At 45.0% G+C, this 18,814-nt stretch overlaps 1 protein-coding gene and 1 long non-coding RNA gene across 2 annotated transcripts in view; one reads left to right on the top strand and one right to left on the bottom strand.

Moving 5' to 3' along the window:
- Positions 1-11,537, bottom strand: part of GALNT9 (polypeptide N-acetylgalactosaminyltransferase 9) — a 309,645-nt gene extending 298,108 nt beyond the window's left edge. The window contains exon 1 of the mRNA XM_015877661.3: positions 11,448-11,537. The gene's annotated coding sequence lies outside the window, so the exon portion shown is untranslated. The remainder of the gene's footprint in view (positions 1-11,447) is intronic.
- On the top strand, positions 8,947-10,276 carry LOC107321090 (uncharacterized). The gene is made up of 3 exons (XR_001558456.3): positions 8,947-9,045; positions 9,524-9,639; positions 9,972-10,276. It is a non-coding gene; the product is annotated as an uncharacterized LOC107321090 (long non-coding RNA).
- Positions 11,538-18,814: the final 7,277 nt, after the last annotated feature.

The following is an 18,814-nucleotide window of genomic DNA, read 5'->3' as shown; positions in this document are numbered from 1 at the left end:
ATGGTAACTCTTGTAGCTCCTCATCTGAGCTATCAGGAAGTTCGTGTTCATGTTTGGCACTAAGAGGCATCTCTTGATTAATTCCCTCCCACAAACACATTCTTTCCTCTTTCTTAGCAATTCTTCCTGCTAGAATCCATCCTTTAGAAAATTCTGCAGCAAAGCAAGTGGATTCGCTGTATTCTGAGTATTTGACAGAAGGAAGAACAGATTGGGACTCCGTGAAGAGTGACTCATTATCAGCAAATAGCTTTAAGTGATGATTGTTTCACCATCACCCACCCAGCTCTTCCTTGTTTCCAGGCTAGAGCAAAAATTCACTGCAAGAGGATGACAAAAAGGAAAGATCAGGCAGGCAGCTTTACCTCTTGCTTCCTCTTCCAGGTGCAAGAACCAGAGCTTTCTAAAAAGGGAACATGCAACAGGCTTATAGAACCTTGGGATATAAATCGGGGGTTGGGTTGCAGGTTTCTTTTTCTTCCTCATCCAAAAGTAGTACGTAACACTGTCTCCCTTCATAACCTACCCAGGAAAATGCTGAAAAATGCTTTCAGACATCCACCCTTTCCCTGTGCAAACATATGCTGAGCCTAACCCTTGGGGACACTAACACCCTTGCAGACATTTAGCGGGTAAGCCTTTGCTGTAGGATCAAAGCTCACTTGCCACGTGCCAGCTGATGTTGCTGTAAATGAGCATTAGCACATTTGGGATCCAGCAGGACTGGTGCCTCAAGGTGAAGAATTCCATACTCCCAGTCAAACACATCAGAACTATCAATAGCAGGGTACAGAAGGTTAAGGCAGAAAATAAAAGAGTGGAAAAAAAAGAAATGAAATCCTTGCTATATCACATTGCTCTCAGCAACTATTTCCAGCAGCGAGCTGCATTTAGAATAGCTGTAGATCAAATCTAGAGAGAGAAAGGGAAAAAAAATAATCGCACACAGTACCTAGAGAGGATTTTTGAATTCAGATAGCTCAAGGGCAGCCATAGAAAAGAATGGAGTTGCCAGACTGCTGTTCCTCTAGCAGGACTACTGTTACAAGTAGGAGAAAAGGGAGAAGGCAAGAGGATGAGGCAGCATCCCATGGTGCTGCCCTCTCCCCCAGGCTGCAGCCTCCTCAGTCCAGCACCACAGCCTCTCCTGTCCCAGCCATCCTGCTGCTCTCAACTACTGATTCTTAGAAATATTAAGCACAAACACACACCATAAAAAAATGGCTCCCAATCTCCCAATGCCCAACACTTGAATATCCATGGGAGACCACAGGAATTCTGCATCCCAGCTCCCAGTTGTATTTGGCACTTGCAACACTTTGCATGAAGATAGAGGCACAGAAGAGAATGATTTAGTGACTATCCGTTATTAGCTGCCTGCTACTATCCCTTCAAAACATCTCTACAACAAGGAGGTGGAAAATGAGGAGAAAGACGAGCTTTGCAGGCAAAGCAAGAAAGCTGATCCCTCCAGCAGAGGAACAGTCAGAAAGTCCCCCATTAAGGAACCACTCAGACTGCACAGGGTCACACAGATCACTACGTAGGTCAAGGTCACCCTTATCTGTGTTAGTATCAGCCCTTGTTTGTCTTTCAGTCTTTACTCCCAGAGAGCTGAAAGCCCAAAGCAGAGGAGAGCATACAGTTCCTTTCCCCTGGACACACTGCATTATTAAAGATGGATTTAAACAAGTTTTTTCCTATCCCAATGCTAAAATGCCTTAAAAACAAAACAAAACAGCAGAAAAAGACAACTTCGCCTGAGGGAAACCACTCTTTGTTTTGGCTCAACTGAACGCCCATTAATTTTATTAGAATGGGCAGGGGGAAGGGTTTGCATCTCCTCAGATTTATGGCCTTTTCATGCCAACTGGGAAGGAAATTCTCACATGCTGGTGGAGCATCAGACTTCTCCCACAAAGCTCATATTTACAGAAGAATGCAAAGTTCCCCAAGGGAGTCTACGAGCTGATGAGACTATGAGGATCTGTTATTTATATTACAACAGTGCCCAAGATTCTTGGACATTGCACACATTCAGGGGAAGACGCAGCCCCTCCCTCTTCACGCTCACAGCAAATTATTCACTTTCATGGAAATCAGCATGAGCTTCACGTGTTTTCTGGAACAGAGGTATTAGTTCACACACCCCAGAGGCAACTTGATGCCTGCGTCTGGCCACTGCAGCAAACAATGAGCCTTCTCATTCGGGTGATATTTGCTGTGCCCAAGCTTGCCAGACAGGATTGCGGGCAAGCAACATGAGCCACGATGTGCCAGATGCACCAACGTACCCTGGAAACAACCCCAATCTGATCACTGGAGCTGATTGCTAAAGAAATGCGTGTGTAATCTGACCAATTTAACAAAGTTGGTGAATTCCTGGGAGTGTGCTGAATCAAGCAGCTGCTGACAGAGCTGGTGTCATCACTTCTCCTTCAAGCCACAAATGACTCATCCTGGTTAATGCAACCAGTTTTCCACTTGTGTATGCTGGGGGGCACAGAACAAAGGAAAGGTTGCAGCATGATTTGCCCTAAAGCTGGAACACATCTTGGTCATGAGAAATCCCTTGCTGAAGGGGAACAAGTTATTTCACAAACCTCAAAGTATCCACTGAGCCTACAGAGCCTTCTAGAGTGGAAAGGGCTTGCACAGAAAAAAAGGTACGAACTACTGAAATGACCAGGATGGGTGGGGGAAGAAAGGAGAGCCCCATAAAGGTCAAATGCAGAATGTCTGACTGTGCTGGAAAGTCCTTCTCCTGTCTGCAATTTGAGTGCGATACAGTGAAGTGATGGGCTGACAATTATAGGAAGGGAAGTTTGGGTTACAGTGAAGAAAATGCTTTCTACCAGAGAGAACAAAGTTGTTGAATAGGAGAGACCACAGCACCTCAGCTTCAGAGGTCTGCCAAGAAGCCCTCAGTCTATCTTCCAAACACCTATTGACCCCAGACACAATGGGGAGAAGGACCAGACAGATTCATAGGGCCCTTTGTAGCCCTACAATCAACAGGGATCTCAAAAAGGAAGTAAAGAAATCAAACATGCCCTGACATCAGAGCTCTACACTAGGCACATTGGGAGTGTCACTGCTACATCCAAATCCAAACAGATTCCAGATGGGCTGCGTCCTCATGGTGGGGCTCTGGAAGGCAGCTGGAGCCTCCTGGGTGGACCACAGAGCCTCTCCATCCTAACACTGAGTTTGTGTACGGCTGTATTGTGCCTACAGACAAGAAGCAGCACAAGTAGAAAGGACTGTACTTCTGAAAGCCCCAAATTTGCCTGGGGCAACACTGCACATGGAGAATTTAACCAGGAGTATTTTCACTCCCAAAACAAATCTTCACAGAGCTCAGCTTTTCCTGGAGATGAGCTGAGCATCCCTGCCCTGAGAGCAGCAGACAAGTACCTACCAACTCCCTTCCCACAGAAGTCTTAACTTTTTCTTATTGCTTTTAACTTCTGATAGGGAGCAAAGCCTGTTGTCACACAGAGGTTTTAAGCGATGAACGTTTGTCTTTCTGCCTACAGAAAGCTGCCAAATCATAAAGCTCTATCCTGTTTGTAAAGCAAGCCCTAGGGTATTATTTTTCCTAAAGTCAGTGATGTCACAGAAATACTACTTGAAAACAGAATCTAAAATTACACCCTTGAGTGCAACACATTCTGGAGTTTTCGTTGGCACTGCTAAAATTGTTCTGTTGTGTTTTTCTGGCACAGGCCACAGTCAGATAATTGCTTGGGGCTAATCTTGAGAAGGCAAAACATACACAACCAGCACAATTCCACTTCTGCTCCACGTTCTATTAAGAAACAAATATTCTCCACAGCATGAAGTCCAGTTATCTATGCCAAAAAAATGTACTAAATGGAGCTGAGTGAATTTGGAGTGTGGGGTAAAGAGTACAATTTTGGCAGTGCCAAAAGCTTTTGTGATTTATTGCACATCCAAATTGGGGTGAGGTGTTCCAAAGCTGGAGCTGTAGGGGAAAGGAAGAGGTTGAAGTGCTTTGTTTTAGCCTGAAGGAATTCTGGTTCTCCCCCCACCCCCTCCCATAAGTATGAATGAACAAGGCAGAGAAGGGGACACCTACCCTACATACCCTGCTCTGTCTCCAAGCACAATTTCATAACTGTTCCAGACAAGTTAAATCACCCATTTAAAGACCTTTCCACCTCCTAATTTTACTGGGTTATAAAAGATTTGTTGCCCAGCATTATTCCACCCTATTTACAGTAGCAGAAACTTGGTGCCAAGAACCAGAGCATACAAAGCCAGTGTAGAGAGGTGGTAGCAAACAGTGCCAAGTCCTGCTTTCAAGAACACGCTTCCAGCACTGCCAGTGTAACTGGGCCAGCTACCATGCAATTCAGTCAGATATTGCCCTCACCACATCTGGCAGAAACGAGCATCATGCCCAGAAGGCCAGTGTCCAGGTACAGCTTCACACCAGTGTCTCAATACATGGGGGTGAAAAGCCTTGCCCAAACTAAGCAACACATGTAGTTTGATCCAATATATTGTTTTCAAAGGTCTGAAGGTTAATTAACCTGTAAGAGTTCCATAATTAGCCTACCACCCATGAGCAGATTGTATGGATAGAACAAAAAGTACACACGACCACCAAATCAAGGTACTGAAAAAGGCTCAATGAATTTCAGAACCTGAGCACCTTAACCTAAGTAGTCATCTGTAGTATTTAGACTGGCTGTGAGACGCTAATCCTCCACCCCCTATGTATTAGCACAGTAACTAACACAGGATTCTATAGGGGGAAAACAGCGGGATGTGAAGACTGTTTATTTAGGTGCATTGCCAAGGCTTCCAGTGAAGCCATCCCATCCTCCAGCCAGCTAAGATTTCTAATTAGAGTATGATGAAGTTCAGCTTCAGCTGACAGCAAAAGGCTTGAAATAGCCACAAGCCATGGTAAATTTGGATTCTGGTTTCTGTCATCTCCTTCAAAGCTGACGCTACAGGATGCAGTTTTTGTCAAGGAGGAAAGTCAAGTTCATTCAGCACAAGGCCTTGACACAGGGCATTTGTTTGCAGTCTTTAGGGACTGTTTTGCATGCTATAGATACAGGCAGAGAGGAGAGAATTACACGATAGATTTCAATGTTTTAGTACATCAGTGAGATTTTATACATACACCCATAATCCCAGCACAGTACATTGGTTAACAACATCCCTAGGAGTGGGACCTCTCTTTGTGAACCACAGTGGGTGACATCTCTTTCAAAGCAGTACAGCTCTCTGGTTATTGCAGTGCCCTTCCAGAAGAAGGAAAAAAAAATAAAGAGGTATCATCTTATTGTGTGTTTTGCTTCAGCATTTATCTAAAGGTCCCAGGACCTCTAAGACATAGATTAATAAGGCCCAGTGATTATCCTCAGAGCTTCCCTAAAGGGATGGAAGGAAAGAGATGCTCTGTGCTATTCTGACTGCTGGATTCCTTTTAGACGGATTGTTGCACCATGAAGTAAGAAAACACTTCAGTTAACAACAGGCCGTCTTGCTTTCTTATTTTCTTTGTGTCAGGCTTGAAGAAGCCCAACTCCTGATTTATTTTGGCACCTTTGCAATTGATCCCAGCTGCAAGCAGAGCTGTGGAAACATTAGAAGAAAAGCGAACCACACTTCATCAAAAGTCAAACCCCAAATCTTTGTCATTTGAGTAAGTACTCAAGTCAGCTTTATTTCACCTAAACGCTGCTCAGAATAAACAGATGTGTAGAAGAAAAATATACACACCCTGAACATGCAGATACCAAGGGAATGTGAAGATGAAGTTCCAGCCACACACCCTCTCAGTCTTCTGTTTTTGTTGTGTGTTTTTCACCCCCCATCCTCCCCTTTCCTTTCTGATTTCAGGCTGGGAGAGACACACAGTGCTGAAACAAAAGTGAATACCTTATGTACAGCCTCAGCACAGCAGCACAAGTTCTAGGAGCCTCCTGGGAACACTGCTTCTCACATGCTTTTGATTCCCATCTCCAGGTTCAGATAAGCCTCTGAGTTTGATGCCAATCCAAACTGAACCAGAATCCCAGGCCTCCAGATCTAGCTCAGGTTCAGCGTGTTATAATGCAGTATCAGCTACATTCATAAGCGCTGTCACCTTGGAGATGCTCTGGTGAAGCCTGGTCAATAGCACTCAACAGAAAGTTCAAGTTACAAGTACACAGCGGTATTCAGATAATCTCTGGAGTGGTAAATGGCATCAAACTGAGGGGAAAGGCACCAGCAAGCATGGAGTACATGTCCTTCTTCTAACCTGTCCGAGAGAACAAAGTGAGCCTTGGCAAGCACGCTGCTATGCCCTTACAATCAATCCTAAATACTTTGCTGTTCTTTTGCTGCATGTTGAGAACAGACTGCACACAGCAGTCAGCAGCACTCTGAGGGCTTCCTGTCCTCCCTGACAGTGTGTTAAGTGTCCTCAAAGGGCAGAAAAGGATGATTGGAATGCATTGGTTTGGAATACCCTCCCAAAACAAGGAAATTAAGAAAGGGAGCTGGGAGTCCCTGCACTAGCAGCTCCCTGCTATCTATTACAGACAAAGAGTGATGAAAGTTGGCTCCCAAATGCCCTTAGGCCAAAGCTTACTACACAGAAAACAAAGAATTTTCTCCCCCTCCTCTCAGAGGAAGCAAACAGCAGTGCCTTTCTGTCCCTGGGCTACACAGATAAAAGGGCTGCATCTTGTAAAGAGAACAAGCTGCCCTGAGGCCAAGACGTGCAGGAAAAAGACAGCTCAGGTTCAGCTGAGTGCGTGCTGGGAGGACTCATACCAAGCAAGACACAGTGCCCTATCTCCAGCTGCAGGTACCACCAGCCATCTCACCCACAGCTCACCAGGGTAAGACCCAGGTATCAGGCAGCACCAGTAGACCTCTCTCCATCCCCTGGTTCCTGAAGCATGCAGTTTCTGACTGTCTGCCCCAGCTGCTTGGTGCCAGGGTTGTTTTGGAGAAGGAAGAGGGAAAGGGAGCAGGAAATGGTTGGGGGAGGACCTTCTAAATGTGGGAAATGTAGCTATCAGGATAAAGGTAACACCTTGGCAAGGCTGGCTTGTGAAAGTCCAGCTTCAAAGCCAGGAAAGCTGCAGGCAGGAGCTGTCAGAGCCTTTTACTGGAAGCTCTGTTACCTGCATATCACTGAGCTGCACTCTCACATCCATATTTCCTCCAGCGTTACAAGGAATTTCACTACAGATGAGCAATGCTCTCAGAAAAGCAGGTGTGAGGGAAGGCTGCGCAGTGCAGCTCCTCTAGTGAAGTTGTTGCTGTTCTGGGGTACAGATAAAAGCAGCTCACAACTTCTACTTGTCCCCGGCTTCCACAGCAGACTACAGATGGCAGGAAGGTCAGAGCTTCTGCCTTGTAGCCTTACAAGACAAGTAACTGTAACAACATACAGGCATAGCTGCAGTTGGTCAGGAAGTCTAACAGTGTGTTTTCTTCATTGCAAGGTGTTATTTCACAACGATCAAAACTCTGCAGAACAGTTTGAACAGGTACTAGTCTTGTTATAGCCAGAAACAGCCTGTGATCCTCCCATAGGACAGACTACGTGTCATGTACTGCCAAAACAAGGACTTGGACCCGTTCTCCTAATCAGTGGCAACTCCTGTACACACTGTTCACACATTCACATGGCTTACTCTATCCTTACTTTGCAGATGAAAGCCAGTATTTAGAGAACAAGCAAGTTGCACAAAGAGCCACAACAGGAGACAAAAGCAGTAAGGAGCTCCACTTTTCCATAGAAGGAAAAAATCCTTGCTTGTACCAGTCAGCTTCTCCAAGCTGAGTGCTGTCACAGCCACTGCTGCCTTGTACTGGATGATAGGCTGCTTTCAGGAGCAAACTGTTCTATTTAAACATGGCACGTGGGCAGTGAAAGCTGCACATCTGACCAAGGACAGGGAACAAGAGGATGTAGAAGGGCAAAAAGTCAAATTGCTTACGGTCGAGGATCAGAAAAAGAAGAGGTGACCAAAGGGACTAACAGTATCTCAGAACAGCATCTGGACACACATTTGCCAAATGCACTGGTGACAAGTGAGGAAATCTCGGGGAGATGCGAGGAGCTGGAGCAGTGACAGAGCCGTGACATCTAATCCGGGGTGACATCTGCCTCTGGCTAAAGCAGCAAGATTGTTTTCACCACCACTGGAAAGAAGATTGCTGTAGTCAGAAATAGAGCTGCTGAGGAAAGGGAAAGTGTGAGTGTGGGAAGAAAGCAGTCAGGAATTTGCTATTATACACAGAACAGGCATAGATTAGACATCACCTAAAGAAAGAGTAAATAAAATGCTAGACTAGAATCATGGTGGGTTACAGTGAGTGATTAAGGAAGAATGGATGGTCTGGGGAGAAAGGCCAATGACTTCCACACTTCAGGTTGTTTAAGAGTCATTTGGCACAGGCACACTCAGGGGGTGGGAAGATGCAGCAGCAAAAATTGGAGACAATTCCCAGTAACGCAGCTGGCAACGTGTGAGATCCAGAGAGAAGGGTCAGGACAGAGGCGGAGAACAAACAAGACAGATTACTGGGGCTTAAAACAAGAGACACCTTAGAAAGTCAAAATGAAACATGTCTGTTTATTGATAGCTCTTTGAGACTGAGCTAAATTTAAAATCAAGAACACTTGAAAATGAAATGTTCTACACAGAAGTGGTTAGTCGTACAGCTTTGGTTAACACCCTTCCTGGCAGTGAAAGGCACTTTCACATGGTAAAAGCAGTACCAGGAGAACACAGCAGTGTTATCCTAGCCATTCTCCAAGCAAGAACACTGCAGTGTTCTCCTCACCTGACCTTTGCCTGCAGATTTCTGCCCAGCGGGTCTCCATTCCCCATCCCCAAAACTGGAGACCTCAGAATGTTGCCTAGTTACCAGGCAGTGCAAACCAGCAGTTGGCAGCACCACCCAACTACCACCCAAATCAGTGCAGCGTACAAAACACGGAGACCATCTCAGCTCCCTTAGCATCACCCAGGTCTGAAAAGAACAACAGAACTCCAGGTCTGTCATTGCAGAGGTTCAGGACAGACTCCTTAGAGTCACAGGTTTCATGCTGTCACTCATATTAATGATGCAATGTTTTATTAATTGGAGTTTTCCAGAACAGCATATGTAGTATCAGTGACACTCATAATTAAATAGGCAGGCAGCATTTTTTTTTTTTTAAATGAGCAGAGAGTTAATTGAATTCTGGAGTCCCTGTGATCAGCTGTGAAATTTATACCTGCAATTTGTGCAGGCAGCAAGAACTAGAGCCTTTGGGGCCTTGTTATTCATCAAAAATAGGCTGATTTATTTGTGCCAAGTATCTCTGTAGGAGGCTCTTGGGCCCGATGTACAGTCACTTTCCTCCAATTAACCTCCCTGGCCTAGAGGGAAAAGAGAATTAGACATCTGTTAAGAGCACAAACCTAGTCTTGAGAAAGTAGGCACATTTTAGTGAAGCCAGCTCTCATCCAAGTTAACCTCTGGCCACCAGGAGTTGAGGAGTTCCCAGCATGAAATATGTCAAGAGCTGAAGTTAATCACAGACAACAGGAGGCGGAATGGACCTGGCTTGAGACAGTTGGACCCACCTTCACGCTCATTTTTACTGTGAGCATCTCAAACTCTCCTTTAAGTTTTCTACTGTTGCTGTACCTTGGCAACTACTACCCCTTCAGACATTGGATTTTCCTTTCTCTTGGCTCACCCTACACATAAATCCTTAGCCTTACAGCTACCTTCCAAGACTCAATTAGTAACTTATCACCAGGTAATTTCCCTCCTTCCATTTTCCCATCTTGTATGTGCAAAATTCAATTCCCAGAAGACAATGTTTTGGTCAGCTCTTTTCATGTCACCTCTCTTCCAATTACTGCTGGATCTGGTTAAGTCTCTGTAAAAGGACTGGAACTATTTCACCTTTTTTTTTTGGTCTTGCTCAGGTTGGGGCTCAGCACAGTAGAAACAGGCATTTCTCAGCAGTGCAAAGAACAATTTGTATATGCATTCAGAAAGCTTTCCAGCCAGGAGCTCTTTTGTATCACCATCTCAAGGACCAGACAGGATATGAGCAGGGGTCTGATCTGGAGCTAAGTGCCTCCAAACTGCCCAAGGCCTTTGTTAACCTTCTCTTAGAATTAAACGTTATTGTAAGGCAATGGTAGAACCAGAAACCAATGATCTTTGCTCAACTGAGTTTCCAGTGCAGGGTTAGATCTGCCGACTAGGGAAAAAAAAAAGAAATAAAGACTGCATTGACAGCCCAATCCATTATTAAAATCCATCCTTCCTCGTGGCTAAGTGCAGCCCTTTGAAATGTGCAGTCAAGACTTGTTAACAGTTCTTGTAAAGATCTTTAATGATGCCCTGTGACATGAACATTACAAGCACCCATGTAAAAACTGTTTGTACAGGAACTGGTTTCACAGGAAAAGTGTTTTAAGAATAGTTAGAAAACTCTTATTTCAACTGGTATTTCTTGATACGAGTTCAAAGGCAAGCTCGCTACCAAGCAGCTTAGGTGTCTGCTTACAACAGAAGGCAATAGCAGCAATTCTATTCAGAGGACAGCCTGGGAACCCCACAATAAGGACAATCAGCTCCTTAAGAAATTCATTCCTTCACAGAAATATAATTTCTGCCTAACTACTGCAGCCAGTTACTGTTACCAGGCTGCACCAGCCAAGGATAGGATTGCACCATCCATGAGTTGCCCTTCCACAACACACCAGGCAGCTGTAACATGATGGAAAGCACAACAACAATAGAGGACCAAGATCCCAGGCTGCAGCAAATAAGGATTTGCACAAACACAACCATCATGGGCAAAAAAAATATAGGAAAGAAGCTACTTACCTTTAGAAGGCCTCATCTCCACTGCCAGCCCTTAAACGAGGTCTGGGAAGGGGAGGATTCTGCCTCCCCCCCTTCCAGTCACTCAGGTACACTGCATGCACCCGAGCTTCCCTGGGTTAGCCCTGCTTTCCCACCAATCATTGCTTCGAGCTGTACTCAGCATTTCTGTTACGCAAACAAACAAAGAAAACCCGCATATACCCACCTCCATGTATACACACAGCAAAATCAGAGCATTTACTACGAAGATATTTATGCAACCTCTGTAGGCTTAGTCATAGACAAAAACATTGCATCCATCTGTCACGCTGGATCAAATAACTGATCCATCAAACCTAATAAGTACTTCTCCAAAGCAGAAGAAAAGCATTCTCACATCATTGTGCCTCTTAAAGACACAGTCTCTGTTCTGCTGTGTGCAAAGAGGAGCAAGGCAGGTCCAAAAGGTTCATGCCACACCAAGGGCTCACCTCAAGGCTCTCAGAATACATCAAGCAGCAGGAATTGCAGAGGGATAAGACTGCCCAGGGCAAAGGGAGGCAAGGAGTCCTTGTGCAACATACCTCGCACCAGATCCCGGCGTGTCCTCAGCCCAAGTGAAACTCCTCGTCTTCTCTGAGGTCGGCCCTGCACCTGCCTGCTCACACGCGGCCCTGCAAAGCAAAGCAAAATCCAAATTCCATCTTTTCTGGCCCATCGTCTACACACCACGGAGGCAAAATTCAACGAGCACAGCCGGTACCACACATGCCTTACGTTTCTTTACGAGGCCGTCGGTTCGAGCTGGGGGCAGAGCATCCCTCGGGCCGTTGGCCGGGTCCCGCAGGGCGGCGGGCGCGAGGCGACCCATCAGCACCGAGCTCAGCACCGAGCTCAGCACCGAGCTCAGCACCGCACGTTGAACCCTGCAGCTCCTCCGGCCTCCGGCTCGCTGCCACAAGAGGGGGACAGAGCACTGCACAGCCCCAGGATGCCCGCAGCCTCCCTGCCCCGATGCCTGGGGCACGGCTACCACGGCAGCGTGAAAGCCACGGAGCAGCGCTGCAAGGGTTTGCACTGCTGCACGGGGGTGGACGAGCTCCGCTCGAGCCCTGCTGCTGTCGGGCAGCTCCATCTGTGCACGCGCCGCACAAAAAAGTTGTTTGTTTGAAAGATCTTTTGAGCGGCCCTAAGTGCCAAATCGTTATTTAATTCTTTCGGTGAGGACGGAAATAGCATCGGTGGAAATGAATGCTTCTGGTGGCTAAATAGGAACGTAATCGTCCATTAGAATGTTAACGTTTATGGAGACTGTTTATTCAAACCAAGTCGTAAGGATCTCATTGTGCTTTGACGATCAGCTAATGGCCCCTTAAGGCAGAACTGAACACTCGATGCTTGGAAGGAGACAACATTTTAAACGCCCCATCATGTTATAACTCCACAGTTATTCTGCAACGTCATTAAGCCTTTGCATGGCAGCCCTGGAAATGGACGGCCTTCTGTTCACCTTCATGTACACACACTGCAGCACAAACTTTCCTCTCCAGCCATGTGTACATGACCCAAAATCAGAGAAGCAGCCGAAGAGCTGAGCTCTAGATATAGGCTGAATGTATGGCCATGTGGCTCAGCCTTCTCTGGCCTGGTAAGGGCTCACACAGCAGCACAAAGTGCTGGAGCTGAGAGCAGCTCTCCTTCAGATGTGGTGCTATCGGGAGGGGCTGACAAAGGAATCATAGAATCACCAAGGCTGAAAAAGCCCACTAAGATCATCCAGCTACACAGATATGTGGCTTCACAGCCTGCTCTGCTCTTAGACTCTGCTCTTGGTGTGCATCCTGGTTGGTATTTCCATTCAGACATGCATGTTGGAGTCCCCAACCTCAAACAGAACCTCATTTCCTTTTCTGAGAAGACAGAAGTCATACATGTAATTAGATAACATTTAGCAGTAAGGCACACTTAACAACTACAGGCAGGTTTCATTTTGAGTCATACTTTCAACTAAGCACGCATTGGATCTGCTTTCATGTACACAAGCCTTAGACCCCCAGGAAGCTCACTGTGCTTGCAGGAACCACACAGTGTGTTAGTGTGCATGGAGATCTCTGCCCCTCCCCATTTCAGTATATCTTCAATTCAGATATGACCACAAACAAATCCAGTTGGCCTCTGTGTGTTACATACAGCATCTCACCAGACAGCACTGAGAGGATCCTCTCACTGAGCTCCCATTAAGCTTTAATCTCCAGATTCAAGCAAGCTCAGGCAGATCTCTCCAGAAGTCTCCAAAATGCAATTGTCCTTTGGCAGGTGCAGTGTTATCCTGAAGTATTATTTCCACTGGAATTAATAATGAATCACGGTGCATATGTCTTGCAATAAATGACTCAGGAACTAGGCTGTATCCTACAGCCCTGAAGTGGGTAAGAATAGTCATCATGTCCTATGCTGAAATATCAGTCTCTTCCAATACTGAGTGGGAAGAAGGGAATTTTGTGTCTTGATAAGTTTTTAGTGTGTGCTTCAAAAATCTTGAGGATTTTTATGGCCTCACAGAGAAGTAAGGACCTGCTCTAGAAATTTATAGGTTTCATCTATTTCCGTTGAATTCAGTAAACAATGGGCCCATAGTTCCCAGTGAATGGAGCTATAAACCCCCAATCACCAGCAATTCATTACACATTTGCTTTAATAAGAAAGATCCAAATCCTTTTGATAACCACGAGGAAATGGTGAGAGCTCTCTTTGTCCCGGAGAATTTCCACTATCATTCAGCATTAGTCAAGCACTAATGGACATTAAAAAATAAAGAATTGCTGGAGACTGTAAAAAATACATCATTTCAACTTTCCCATGTGACTGAGGCCTTGAGAAATTGACTGGCATAGCTATAACAAAATAATTAGTCTGTTATAGCTGTGCCTGTATAACTTCTCCACATGGACACTCTATTCTAAAATTTAAGTGACTTTATTACGGGATAATTACTCAAGGACTTTAGTCCAGAATGAGGTTCTGCACAGGAGAGCTTTGCTAGTGTGCTCCAGTGATTTAAATTCACCATACTAAGCAGGTGAATTTTGCTGTGCAGACTCTCTGGAGAGACTGCCAGCAGTATTAGATAAGACATCCCCATTCTGTATTATCTCAGAATTGAACTTGTGCACTGCACAGAGCTCAGCATGCCATTTTGCATGCTCTCACAAGCAGGCAGGGCATCTGCCTCCCACAGGAATGTACTCCCACAGCATGGAAGGAAGGGAAGGCAGATATCATGCAGTTGTAGAAGGAGAAGTGGGATTTAGTGAACGTAGGGTCACATTTTTCAAGCTTGCTATCAGATCCATTTTCAAACACAAACCCTGGATGTGCAGCCTTTCCACCCACTTGCCTATATTTTTGGCCAGAAAAATCTGTCTCTATTGCCAGATTTGCTTTCCTTGCCGGTGTCCTATTAATGCTCTTTCGGAAGTACGCAGCCTTTACACGGGTTACATCTGGCCTTTACAAAACACTGTGCTTTTGCACACGATATCAATGTGTGATGTCAAAGCCTCAGCCTGCAGCAGGGCTCCCCTGACCGACTGCTGGCTGCCGTCCTGGGTTGGCTGAGTCACCCAGGCCGCAAATGATTCATTAAAGCCACTGAGGATCATCACAAGCCGCATTCTTTTAATGAGACTTCACACACTTCCATCAACAAATGTCATGATTTGGGGTGTGAAAACACAGTGAGAACCTCTAACCTGGGACACATGGGAGATTCCCCTTCCTCCTCCTCTCACTAATTAGCTTTGCTGCTATCCAGCATGTGCTAACTACAGCAATGCAAACGAGCTGCTGCTTGCCTGATCTCAGAGCAAGGCAGCCCCAGTCTCTGCAGAGAGACCACCCGGGAATCTGGGGTGCTCCAGGCACAGAGTCATTTACCATGTGTTTGAAACTGAACTAATGGAAAGATCTTGTTCGGTCCCAAAACACAGCTGAGCTAACACGTAGGAATCAAAGGAAACAAGCAGTCCTATTAACAGCAGGATCAGTGAAGCCTGGTTTGCTGCGCATTTGTCTTTCAAAGTTGAGCCCCTCTGTGGATTTCCTCATGCTTGGAGGACTGAGTTCATGGCTTCTCTTCAATGGATGAGGGCTTAGCATGGTTTCTTTTGCCTACGCAGTGTGCTGTGTTTTCCTAATTGTAAAACCTCAGCCCCCTAAATCAAATTAACCAGAAACTAACAATTTCTGCTGGAAACACTCAGAATTACCTACTGATGATGGCAAGCAGACTAAGGGCAAGAGTACAAGAATGGTCTATTAGAAGTTCAAGGCCTTCAATTCATTCTGTCACAAATCAAAGATTTTCTGGGCACACGGGCAGGTGTGTTGTTAGATACTGTTCCAGCCACACTTTCTCCAGCAGTACCAGTTCTGGGAGTCCAGATGAAGTCTAGTCGATGAGAAAGGAAACGTCCCTCTTAGGCCCCCTGTCAAAGGGAGCAGCCATAAATGGAGCTTGCAGTCTCTAATGGGGCAGGGATTTCACTCCTGGAGCCCTATTTGCACTTTCGTTTTTGTGTTAAAGAGTCTGGGAACCCGTGCCTGTAAGGGTCAAGCAGGGGCAATGCAATGCTCTTCTCCCCTTTCAAGTGCAAGGCACAGCCCAGACCACTGCATGCTCCTGCATGTGAATTATTTAACCGTTCAGCTGGTTAAAAATAGCACGGCAGCAACTCCCTTTGCCTCTCAGCCTCTGACTGTTAAATGGGCCGGCAGAGCACAGCCAAGCACTGGGGTCATGGCCTGGGCTGTACATGCGACCAGGCGTAGGGTGCCAGAGGCAGTGAGAAGCAAGTGGCCGTGCAGCCTTGTTCCAGCTTGATGATATCAGCCTGGGAGAGAAAGGCAAGGCGAGCTCGGAACATTACGGAGCTGCCAAAGAAAACACTGTCTTCACAATGAACAAAAGTCTGATTAATTATTAATTGCCTGCCAGCTAATTAGCATTCCCTTGGGCAGCTGTCTACAGAATACCTTATATTTCCAACCCACCCCAGGCCAACATCATCTATGCAAATGGCTTTGGATCAGAATTAGCAACTGATTCGTTGCCTGAAACAAGTTGTTCCCCTCCCATCATCTCCTCCTGCCACCCCTTTTTCCGCCACCCAGGGGTTTGAGCTCATTACAGTGTAAGCTAAGCAAAAAACACCCCTTGCTGATGTCTCTCTCTGCAGTTCCTGCTCAGCCTTTCCCAGGAACACAGACACCTCCCACCAGCCTTCAGCCTTCACAACACGGGGACAACGGCAGTGTCTCAGCACTGAAACAAGGCTGTGGTCATGGAGCAGGAGCTGCTCCAGGCTGCGAGGAACTGGTGAGCAACTAAAGCAGAGACCAACTTGTGGCTTTAGAACTGAAGGCAGCACTCTGGGAATTCTTCATCAGCTAATGCTTGTATTCAACTCCTATTAACGTTAATGGGACTTATGCACATGCATCAAGGGCAAACAGAACCCTTACCAGAGCAGAAGCATAAAGTACAGCTAAGTACAGGCAGAGCAAACCTTCAGTTTGCTGTTTTACCCTGCTGAGAAGGATGCACTTCCATTTTAATATCTCGGCTATAAATAATATATTTATTTAATATTTATTTATTTATATAAATATAAAATTATATTTATAATATAATATAATATAATATAATTTATAATATATAATATAATTTATAATATAATATAATATAATATAATATAATATAATATAATATAATATAATATAATATAATATAAATATAAATATATAAATATAAAATTATATTTATAATATTTATTTATTTTTTTAATGGAAAGGGCCAATGCAATTGGTGAAAAATTGCAACAAAACATGAAAGTATCTCAGTCTGCCATCACACTGCTAGGGAAAGGTTATTCCAAACTTACCCAAGCATTACAACTTGAGCTTTCTATACTCTATAGCTATACTCTATAGCTATGTGATACAGCCCCCTGGCACGTACCAACACTGCACAGGAGCAGAAGGTGTTTTTGCAGTGCCCCTATTAATGGCTTTGCAAAGAATCTGCAGCCATGGTGCACAGGCTGATTTTTTTTCATTAGACTACATTTTCCTCATGTACTTGAGTCATATAAAGCACATAAACTCATGAAGTCCACCTAAGACTAGCATAAATCAGGGATAGCACCACTGAAGTCAATGGAGTTGCACTGGGGTGAAAAAGTGGCATAAATCAGAGCCTGATCAGGTACACATTTTCTTTAAGGTAGACAGACCATTAAGTGGCTTACATAGACTCCTTATCACATTACAGCTCTGTAAGGTAAATAACAGTCACCATGCACCGTATGTAATGAATTGCAGCCTGCAAAATACAGGTGGCCATTTTTTCTCAGGGAATCTCAGCTCAGAGCTCTGGGACCAAAAATAATGGGCAATATTCTCCAGCATTCATGTGTGACATTCCCATTAGTATTAACAGGAGGTATGTGCCCAAAGTCAGGATGTATTCATCAGCAATCTGAATTGGATATTTCTGAGGCTCCTGATCAATGTTCCAGTTTCCTACCCAGAAATGATCCTTGCAAAGAACAGACACAGCTCTTTACTCACCCTTGCATAGCCACTGCACAGGAAAATATTTACACAGTGGCTGGTAGAGCCTGAGAATCAGAAGCAGGGCAGCTTTGTATCAGTTAACTCTGAATGAAACCCCCCAAAGCTGCCTTCTTCAGTCCCATGATTTGATGATTTGAAGGCCAGATGGCAGCTGGTAGCTAAAGCGTGGAGAAGAAGAATGGGGAGAAGTTAGATGACCAAGAAGTAACAGGGCAGATCAGCAGGAGCTAGTGAAGCCAAGTCGGTGGCTTTTTGGTCACATGTTCTGTTATATGCTACCACCTTCCTACATTTAACCTGAGAGTCTGTAATCTCTCTCATGTTTCATAAGGTTAAGTCTATTGACTTCAAGGAAGTTTGTACTAAGCTTATGTTGGAGAAGGTAAAAACAAAATTCTGATCCTCAAAGTAGAAGAAACGGAACAGTTGCTTGTGTTAACCTAAATCCTTATTTCTGAAAGTACCAATCTTGGCAGTACCAGTCCTGGCACTGGAATATATCCTCTGGGAATAGATATATAGTGGGGAATATATCCCAGAGAACCGAAGGGCAAAACTGAGTGCCCATCCTCAGCCATCAGATCTCAAGATTTCAGAGGTATCAGCTGTGCAATTAAAAAAGGTGCTTTAAACCAAGACTTTCAGGACAGCAATACCAAGTGTTTGCAGCTGTGAACACAAGGGTTTAATCCCAGAGTTACTGGCCTGGGAATAAAGCCTGGTCACTTTGTCCATACCTTCACAAGATGTAATTAGGATAATACAACAATGTAAATACAACTCCCAGCTAAAAGATAACTGACAGTGATACAATGGAGGGGTCCAGGGAATCTAATCCAGAAATTCAGAGCGCACCCCCTTAAGCAAGGAATTGAAGCAATACTAAAAATAGAAGGTGAGACTGTCTGACAGCTAAATTGCCAGTGGTGGCTTAGCATGGATTCGGTTACATTGCTCAGCGACCCTCAGTGAATTAAATAGATTGAAATGCTAATGATAGAGTGAATTCCCAGTGCAGAGGTAGAATAAAGTAGTCAGATTGGGTTTCAGACAAGGTGAGTTCAATGGCAAGAGAGAGATCAGCATTTGTTTGGATCAAGGTACAAAGGTAATTTGTCTAGATCAGGGCAGAGAGATGCTGCTTTATAGCTAAGTAACACTTCACAACCAGCACGGCCCCACCAGCCATCTCAGTGACTGGCAGATTCCTACCATCACAGCAACATTTTTCACTGGTCTCAAAATGCTCTTAACAGCATTATCATTTATCTCCTAATTAGTTAAATGCTACTCTGATGACAGATGTGTGACGGTT

The sequence above is a fragment of the Coturnix japonica genome, chromosome 9, assembly GCF_054131305.1.
Source record: "Coturnix japonica strain WE chromosome 9, WE-NBRP24, whole genome shotgun sequence".
Taxonomy (NCBI): domain Eukaryota; kingdom Metazoa; phylum Chordata; class Aves; order Galliformes; family Phasianidae; genus Coturnix; species Coturnix japonica.
Note: the sequence above shows the minus strand (reverse complement) of the source record. Positions and strands in the feature narration are given on the sequence as shown.